Source organism: Capsicum annuum, chromosome 10, assembly GCF_002878395.1.
Source record: "Capsicum annuum cultivar UCD-10X-F1 chromosome 10, UCD10Xv1.1, whole genome shotgun sequence".
NCBI lineage: Eukaryota > Viridiplantae > Streptophyta > Magnoliopsida > Solanales > Solanaceae > Capsicum > Capsicum annuum.
In genome coordinates this window covers 68156065-68166497 of record NC_061120.1, presented here as the reverse complement: position 1 = coordinate 68166497, position 10433 = coordinate 68156065, and the positions used below count along the sequence as shown (strand labels likewise).

Below are 10433 nucleotides of genomic sequence, written 5' to 3'. Positions count from 1 at the left end.
GAACATGCAAACTATTACCTGTTGGATGAGCACCTTCTATGTCTCCTAATAGTTGTTGGTACACCTCCCTCTTCTGTGTGTATCACTCTGAACATAAGAACAATTCACTACAATTTTTTTTGAGATAAAGGTAACATAGTATTCACACTAGAAGATTCATCATCTAACAAATGATGAATTCTTCCATAGTGTCCACTATATGCATGCTGGAATAGTTTTCCACCAGATATCCTTCCTTCCTATGTTACCAATTCCCTTCCAACTACTAAGTATTTTTAAAGTTGTTAAGTACCATGATAACAACAAATGATGAACTAATTTGAAACAAAATACAAAATCCAAAGCGTTTGACAAAAATATGCATGCAATTGTAATAAAACACAAATCCACCACTTAGTTTTAGTACAATATACCAGACATGGTGTAGATAGATTCGATGTCAAATCCCGATCCAAAGATATTGGTCTGGGATTCTTTTATTGCAGGTTGAGTCAGTCCAGCATTCACCAATATTTTGTTCAGAGTGTCGGGAGAGCATGCTTGATACTTAACTTTACCATTAGAGAGAAATACCTCAACAAGTTCAAGTTTCTTTGAAGTGAGGCTAGTGTTGTCCAATGTCTTACTAAGTACCTTAAGAGCAATTTGAACGGCCTCTTCCCTTGTGATATCATCCTTGTAATCTTGCGTAAGAATTGATTGAGCTGTCTAGCTGTTTACTCAAATTGCTGCGGCTTTCCAACCTCTGTAATTTCCACTTGGGTCGCTCATGTATAGTTGGAAGCCATAATTTTTATCCCAACCTGCAAAGAGAAATCAAACGCCAAAGGGACGAAGTCCACCAAACTGTGTAGAACCTTACTTGGTATCACATACTGACTGAACAAGTTGTTCAACTGGCATGGGTTCTTGATAAGAGAATGTATAGCGCTGAGCTTGGACCATGGCCGTGTTGATCAATATGTTGGCATCAGACATAACTCCAGCTACAACGCATGCCACATGATCATCAATCTTGTACATCTTCTCACTTGATGTTGAGGTCTGAAGCAACTTAGATGTTACTTTCTTTTCACCTACCAACACCACCCCATCCTTGGACAAGATGCCTATAGCACTACCTGCATTTCCAATAGCCTCCATTGCGTACTCAACCTGATAGAGACGGCCTTCGGGGGAGAAGATTGTTGTAAAACTATCATGCCTTTGTGACACTTTTTCTTATTTGCAATTTACCTGAATAAAGTAAACAAGTCAAGTATTAAGCTATTTAAAATTCTGAATTGTTAGTATTTCCATATGGGTGCGGGCTGATTTTAGCAATAATATAACTTGTGCTTGCATAATTTTCTTCACTTTTCCACAGGTATAAAGTAAGAGTTGGATAAAGACTAATTGCAAGCTCAACATGTTATTGGTACTTAGGAAGAAACCTCTACATATTTGTCTTAGTTTAGGATAGTAGTAATATTTAGTACTATATTTCAGTTACATCGTCATTGGACTTGTTTTAGTTTTATTTGTCCTATAAGGAGATATTACCTTGGTACACTTTTAGTTTTCTTAATTATTTGATTGTGGATGAATTTTATCATTATCTGACATGTTTTATAATTTATTTTCAATTTATTAAATTCTAATTTAAAAAATAATATCATTATGAAATAATTAAGCATTTTTTTTGTAATTAGTGACAAAAGATTTTACTGTCAAAAGTAATTTTTAGCAACGATTAAATTAGACTTTTCAAGATAAATATTTTTGTCACGAAATAAACTAGTTTGTCAAAATTTTGATTATTTTTAGTGACAAATGCATTTGTCTCAATTTCTTCCTTTTTATTTGATACAAATTAATTTTGTATTTTATGGCAATCGTAATTGTCAGTAATCATAACAATTTAATGACAATTCTATATCATCGGTAAAAAAAAATATACTATTTTTAATGACAATATGGTAGATTTAACTATGAATTATTAACATTTATTATAATAACAAATTGGTCATTAAATTAATACATTAAAGACGAAAATATTTGTTGTACACAAAAAAATTATCATTAGTGATGAAATACATTTGTTCAACGATGAAATATATATAACTCTAGAGACAATTGGTGTTGTCGCTGATTGAACTAATTAATTAGGGACAATAAAGTTTTGTCGGTATTATTAACCTTTTAGTGACAAAATCATATCATCAACTACAAAAAAATTATTTTTATGATAAACAAATTCGTCATAAATGTTACACATTTTGGGACTAATTTTTCTTTTGTAGCTAATTTAAATTTTTTAGCGACGAAACACTAAATCGTTTTTGTATACATTTAGCCACCCACTTTTGGAGACGATTGATTGACGAATTTTTTTTCGTCACGCTAAATCTTTTGTGACGAAATATGATGTATAAGTGACAAAATTATTCGTCCTTGATAATCAAATTTGTTGTAGTGACTTTTCTTCTTTGTTCTTTATTATTTTATAATATATGGAGAGTTATATTAAAAATATTTAAAATACAGAGGGGCAAATAAATATTTGTACTATACATAGAAAAAGAAAAAAAATTGATTTTATAGGATTTTTGTTATGGAGAGCAAAAAAGCAAAACCACCACCTACGGACGCCATCTGTGTATTTTATCCCTTTTGAACACCGAGACTTTCCAGGCCCAAAATCTAAACCTAGGAAAAGCAGGTCAGGGCCAATGTAGTGGATGTTACTCGATTTGCCCCATATACTGTGGGTAAAATTTTGGAAAAATTTCGTATAGGTATAGTTTAGAGTATAATTATGAGGTGTAGCTATAGTATGCATATCTATGAAATTTAGCTATAATTATTGTATTAAGTGAAAGAATTGTATCGGATATCATGTGGCGAGTATCAGTTGAAAATGCATGAAAAAATTAGGACATGTGTGTATTATGTTTTTGTTATTTTTGATCATCTTAGTAAAAAAGATAAGTCTTTTTTTTTTTAAAGTTAATCATCAACTATTTTAATGATTTACATTCAGTTATTTACAATAGATAAATATACCAAACAATAATCTAATTTTTATTATGAGTTATGAGATAGATAAAAAAGATTAATGTAAGGTAAGATTTGAATTTTGTTCTTTTTTTTTTTTCATCTGATTGATAAAATCCAAAGAATGGGAAGGTTTTCAAATCTATCAATTTGATCAAATAGAATAAGCAATCATCACCATTTATACGACCCAAATACAGTTACATTTTATAATTTTTTTAAAAAATATGACTATGTATATACAATATAATTTTTTGTGATGTTGTGTAAATTTTCTTATATTTGGTTTACCTTTCACAACGATCATGTTGTCACTAGTTTTAATATTTTCAGAGCTTGATGAAGCTATACCCCATAATTTTGAAGACTTGCCAGAGCTCGTTTGCATTTCAAGTCAAAAGCAAATTTATAATTTTATTTTAGTATGTTTGAGGCTCTAAATCATTTGTACTCTTTTCGATGCATTTAATACAATATTATTTTTTTTTTTTTATTAATTTTCAAAAAATATATTTTTTTTAAAGCAACTGTTTTATTAAGTCAGGGAACAAGTAGGCTTCGAAGGATTTTCCAAATATGATATACAGTTGTTTAGACTTTGATTGGATAAAAGGAAGTGAAAAAATTACACAAAAGTTATAAAATATAAAAAATACTGAAGATACAATAGAACTAGTAGTATTTTCGATAAATAAAACAGAAATAACTATATTTTCAATAAATAAGATAGAAATAATTAAGAAGTCCTTGAGATTCCCAATGATCTTGCTACAATCAACAAACATCTCACCAATGGATTTTCCTTCTTTCTTATGAAGTAATTTTTAGTCATATATACTGATAGCATGCATAATGGCTTATTTTCATTAAAACTGACGAGCTTCAGTAGAAAATATAATAAATTTTTATCGTGAAATTAATAAGTGTCTGAATATTAATTTAAAATTATTATAAAAAGTGGGCAAAGTTCTATACATATCTCACGGTCCAAATCTAAATCCAAAAGAAGAAAAATTGGAACCATATGAAGCCTAAGAAGATGGGCAATTGAGTTAAAAGTGATAAAAGAGTTTTAAAATGAGGTGTAGGTGACTCAAATATTAATAATTGAGTGTATGTGACAATTAATTTACTAAGGATTAAGAAAGTAGCACAAATTAATTAAGGGTGACAAAAATGTTTCAAAACTAAAAAGGAGTGATACATGTGTTAAATATTGAGTAGAGGTGACAATTTTAAGATTAGTATTAATGACACTAATTTTAAAACCCACAAGTTTTATTATTAACACAAATATCTCTACACCATATTTACACAAAGACCCCTACACCATCGCCACATCACTCCTCCTCCACACCCTTTTTGTTGCCACCGCCGCCGCCACCTCCTCTTCCTCCAATATCACTATCACTATCACTACCATTTCCACCTCTTCCAGATTCACCATTATTTCCTCCCTCTACATAACTATTGCCTATTTTTCCTTTTTCTCCTCCACCACAGTCGCTATCAACACCACAAAAAATGTCATTTTATCATTTGACGTCGCCACCAACACCACCACCTCCATTTTTATCATAAATATCAATTTTTCATGGGTTCCTCCTCCAACCAGATTCTTTTCAGAAATTAAGTAAGTATCGAAGTTGCTGCAACAACTATCGAAGTTGCTGCAGCAATAGTCGAAGTTGCTGTAGCAATTTCAATAGTTGCTGCAGCAAATTCGGTAGTTGCAGCAGCAACTTCGATAATTACTCTAACACAACAACTAATAGTAGTTGTTGCAGCAATTACCGTTGTTGCTGAAGCAACTCTCGTAGTTGCTGAAGCAACTGAATTATTTCTTCATCATTTTTAAAAGAAAAAAAAATTTCTTTTTCAAATTTTTTTAATTTTTTTTTTTAAATAGTCCATGAAAATTAAAAAAAGAAGAAGAACAAAGTGAAAAGAGAAAGAAAAAGAAGAATAGAAGATGGAAGGAGAGGAAAATCTAGAGAGAAAAAAAATAAGAAGAAGAAAAAAATGGAGAGAAAGAAATTTGGAATGAGAAAGAAAAAAAAAGAAGAAAGATTGCTAGATAAGAAAAGAGGGAAAATTCTAAAATTTGAAATTTGGAGTTGGGGAATTTTAAAATTTTTTAAAGTTTTAAAAATTATACTTACACCCCAATTAACTTAATCACAATTTAAATGAAGCTTTGACCTTAACTGGTCAAAGTTGTCACTATTTTTAATTTAAAGACTTTTTTGTCACCTCCCACCTAATTTTCTGAAGAAAGTAAGAGAAGTTTGAAAATAATCCACAAGTTTTTTAAATTATACTTTGGTCCAATGTAAAACCTAATATAACTAGAAACGGAGGAAAAAAAGACGCGTTTCTCTCTTTTCTCATTTATTATAGTTTTCTCTCTCTTCGCAATTTTTATTGTTCATTGTTGTTTTTGCTTTATTCATCATCACCTTCTCTATTATCATCATCTTCTTTATTCATCTCTCTCTTCTTCATTGTTGTTCAATGTCGCGGCGTACCTTGACAAGTAAGCCTGTCACCCAAACTGATATGAAAAGAGGAAAAGACATAAATATCCCAAGGTAAGGCTTCTAGAATGAGGTCGAACAATATAAGTAATTATAACAATACAAAAAGCACTAATCCAAAATACCATCCATGCCCAAACTAGGTGTCCATAGTGTAAGAACTACTAATACAATCCAAGAGTCAAATACATCAAAAAAATAACCACAAAGGAATAATAACTGTCTCCAAATACTAATAAGGAAATAACTACTATAGAAAGATAGAGGTGAACTTCGGACGCATGAATGTCTAACCATTACCTTAGAAGCTCCAAAAATATCCCGAATCAAGTAAGTTAAGGCGCACTCGAGCTAGGACCTGCACCGAAAGGGCGTAGTAGGCATGAGTACGGTCCACTTGTACTCATTAGGTATCATAGGCCGACCAAGCAAAGTAGTAAATAAAGCATACAAAATATACACTAAGGGCACGTCAGCTGCAATCATAAAATATTCCACAACGGTAGCCCACACCGCATGGACTAACAGATCTAATATATCTCCCATATATTACATCAACACACCAAGATATTGAACATAAGTATACATTATGTCATATATAAATAGAACAAGAGAGAACATGTTGATACAAGATCATTAAATACAAGTAAAGGAAGGTAAGACAAATACATAAATGACAAGTCAAAAAGACAATACAACACAATATAAACACAATAAAGTAAGTGCAATGTATATGATGATGATGATGATAATGCACGAGGTCATTGCACAACCTCAGGAATAGTCGCACAATTCCCGTATACACCTACAGAGGAAAGCCTCCCAACGCAGGACCCATGGAGGGTTCGTCAACCCGTATACAATCCATATATCTCATATCTCCTTTCCGGCATATCCCTCGGATAAGGTGTTACAATATCTTTTAAAAAGATATTGGCACGGTGGTACCAATATTTTATGAATGAATATGATATGAAGATGTAATGCTCACAACTAATCACAATGAGTATTTCCACAACCAATCACATGATATATTTCCACAACCAACTACAATGATACATTCCCACAACCACATGAGCCAATATCCACTTATAATTTTTATTTTATCCATGAATTTTCACATCTCTCATATGCCAATAAAGTATGAATATAATCAAAATACACTAATGGTACCACATTAGACAACACAATACAATTATTCACATGTATTCAAGGCTATCAATATCACATAGGACCCCACACGATCACACGTATCACATAATATCTCAATTTTGATAATTACATCACATATACGCCCCCACATGGGTACAACATATAGATAGCCATTTTTCATGATTTGGTCCCACCCTTTACATGCATTTTGTATCATCATTTACTAGCCAGCCCAGTCTAAAAGAGTTAAGCCATAGCCTACTTCGAAAGTCAAAATCGGTTTGCTACACTTGAACCCGCGACCTTACTTTACATGAACAATTCCAAACTCCACTAAAAATATCAAATGTGAAATCTAATCGTCAATAAAAAACCAACAACACCCATATTGATTACTTTTGGTTCGGGATCAAAACGGACCCCCAAAATGGGTTTCCGAAAAGAAGCCCAAAATCAGAACTTTACTTCAAAAACATGTTTCTCATATTTTTTGAAACCTACAGCTGAAAAACAAAGTTAAATCGAGTAAAAAATGGGGTTCAAATTGAAGAAAAAATATTTTTGAGTTTTACCGGATAAAATCTTTGAAATCCGATTAAAATCAAGAATTAAAGTTGTTTTGATGGTTAAATTGGCGAAAAACTAGTAACTATAGATAAAAAATATTATTCAAGTGAAAGGGGTGAAATTTAGGTTTAAAATCATGCTCTAAGATTTTTGGGGTTTTGAGGAATTTATTAAGAAATTACTAAGAAAATATGTGAATTCTTACCTTAAATCCATAATAAAACCAAGAAAAAGATGTTAATCTAGCTTCCCTAGCTATCACAAACTTTACTTTTAATCCCCTGCACTATTTTAGGGTTTAACTCCCAAGAGTCAAGATGAAAATGAGCCAAATTGGCCAAAAGGGGTGAAAAATCTGTTATTTATTGTAGATTTTCTGCAATAACTTTTTTTTTCCTAAGTCGAAATGGACTTCGACGAGTGCCCGAGATTCATTCGGAGTGCGATATACACAAACGAACTATGCAACCATACTAAATTCGACGTTCTGGACGCGATAGCAATATCAGTTTTTCATAAAAATATCATTTTCACAATATTGACCCCCGAAATCCGAAATTATAATTTTTCAAACTGAGGGTCCCAATGAGATTTAAAAACCATAAAATCATACCAAACATGCTAACACCTTAAAATTGATGTTTCGGATCTGCGGTGAAGTCGAATTTTCCATTTGAGGTTGTTTAGATCAAATATGGATCCCACACCCATATTTCTAATTTTCCAACTTTCTGACAAATAGGTCGAAATAAGCTCGGGTGTACCGGGACCCAAACCAAGGGTTTATCTAGCCTAAAATCGATATTCTAAAGCTGTTGTCGTAGTCCATTTGGCCATCCGTCACACGGATCAAAATATATCCACATAAGTAAAAAATAAGGCTCTCGAAGCCATAAAAAACCACAATATTGCATAAATGATACCAAAATGCATCGAAAATCATGCCAATCACTCCCAAACCCCAGAAATATCATAATGCAACTAAGGGGAGGGGTAAAATAGTCAAATTATATAAAATCATAAATTTCACATATTTCATCAAATTTTTAGGTCGTTATATCATCCACCACTAAAAATCTAGTTCGTCCTCGAACTAAGGCAAGGAAATACCTGAATTAATGAAAAGCTGGGGATAGGAACTACGCATATCAGACTCAACCTCCCAAGTAGACTCATCTACAGGTCGATGTTTCCATTGGACCTGAATCACAAGTATCACTCTAGAGCGCAACTGCCTAACATCCTTAGCCAAAATGGGAAACTGGTTTCTCAACAAAGGACAACCGCTCATCTAACTGAACTGACTCCCAAAAAATGAAATGAGACTCGTAAAGAATATAGCAACGAAACATAGAAACATGAAAACTGGATGAACAACTGATAGATCAAGGGGAAAAGCCAACTCATAAGCTACATCACCAACAGTCCAAAGAATCTCAAATAAACCAATATACCTGGGGCTAAGCTTACCCCTCTTCCCAAACCTTATCACGCCCTTCATGGGTGAAACTCAAAGGGAAACACGATCACCAACACCAAATCTCAAGGCAAGAAGTCTACGATCAACATAACACTTTTCTGCATACTCTGAGCCGCTCTAAGTCTATCCTAAAAAACCCGAACTCTATCCAAACACTCATGAAGAAAGTATGTACCTCGAGGTCTCACCTCTAAACATCAAACCAACCCACTGAGGAGTGACAACACCTATCATACAATGCCTCAAAAAAGTCATATCAACACTAGAATAGTAGCTATTACTATATACAAACTGTGCTAAAGCCAAATGCTGCTCCCACTGGCTATCAAAATCCATCGTACATGCACAGAGCATATCCTCTAAAACCTGAGTAGTTCGGCCTGACTGGCCATCAGTCTGGGGTGAAATGCTATGCTAAGATCAACCCGAGTACCCAACTCATCCTGAAACGTCTTCCAAAAGTGAGATGTGAACATAGAACCTCGATCTAAAATAATGGACATCGGCACACTATGAAGTTGTACAATCTTACAAATGACGATAGAGGCTAACCTCTCAGCACTGAATGAGACCTGAATTGGAATAAAATGAGCTGACTTGGTCAATCAATCCACGATGACCCAAACACTATTAGAACTATGAGAAGTACGAGGCAACCCAGTCATGAAGTCCATAATGATTCGTTCCTACTTCTACTTGGGAATGGGTAACCTCTGAAGCAACCTACCAGGTCTCATATGCTTGGACTTCACCTGCTGGCAATAAAGTTAACGAGCTATAAAATCCGCTATATCTCACCTAATACCACCCCACCAGTAGTGCTTTCTAAAATCACGATACATCTTAGTCACACCTGGATGGATAGAATATCTGGAACAATGGGCCTCCTCCAAGATCAACCTAATCCAATCACCACTCTTGGCATGCAAACTCAGCCCCTAATCTTTAAAACTCTATCTGAATCAAATGAGGCTTCCTTAGACTCCCCACTCACATTTTATCTCTAATCAACCTCAATCTAACATCGTCAAACTGATGATCTTGAATCTGCTCCATCAAATAAGATCTAGCCTCTACAAATGCCAAAACACGCCCTGGTGTAAAAATATCAAGCCTAACCATCTAGTTAGCTAAAAACTGAATACCTAAGGCCAAAAGCCTCTCCTGGGTCATAAGATGCGCCAAACTACCTATGTTAGTCGATTATGGCTTAAGGCATCCACAACCATATTAGCCTTGCCCGAATGGTAGAGGATAGTTAAGTTATAATCCTTAAGCAACTCAAGCCAACGGTGCTGCCTCATATGAAGATCTCGCTGGTAAAGAAGTACTGAAGGCTACGAGGATCTGAGAAGATCTCGTAACGGACTCTATCTAAGTAGTGCCTCCACAACTTCAAGTTAAACACAACTGCGTACAACTCCAAATCATGGGTAAGATAATTCCTCTCATAAGGCTCCAATCTTGATGAGACGTATACACAATTTCCTTGCCCTCCTACACTAACACAACACCTAACCCAACATTTAAAGCATCACAAAAGACAATAAAACCCACGTCCTCCTTGGGCAAAGCCAATATAGGAGCTGAAGTCAACAAATCCTTGAGCTTTTGAAAGCTCGCCTCATAAGTATCAAACTACTGGAAGGAAATTTTCTTCT

The 10433-nt window shown here is 33.8% G+C and overlaps 1 pseudogene; it reads right to left on the bottom strand.

Moving 5' to 3' along the window:
- Nucleotides 1–720: 720 nt before the first annotated feature.
- On the bottom strand, nucleotides 721–3424 carry LOC107845905 (annotated as a pseudogene).
- Between the last annotated feature and the right edge of the window lie 7009 nt (nucleotides 3425–10433).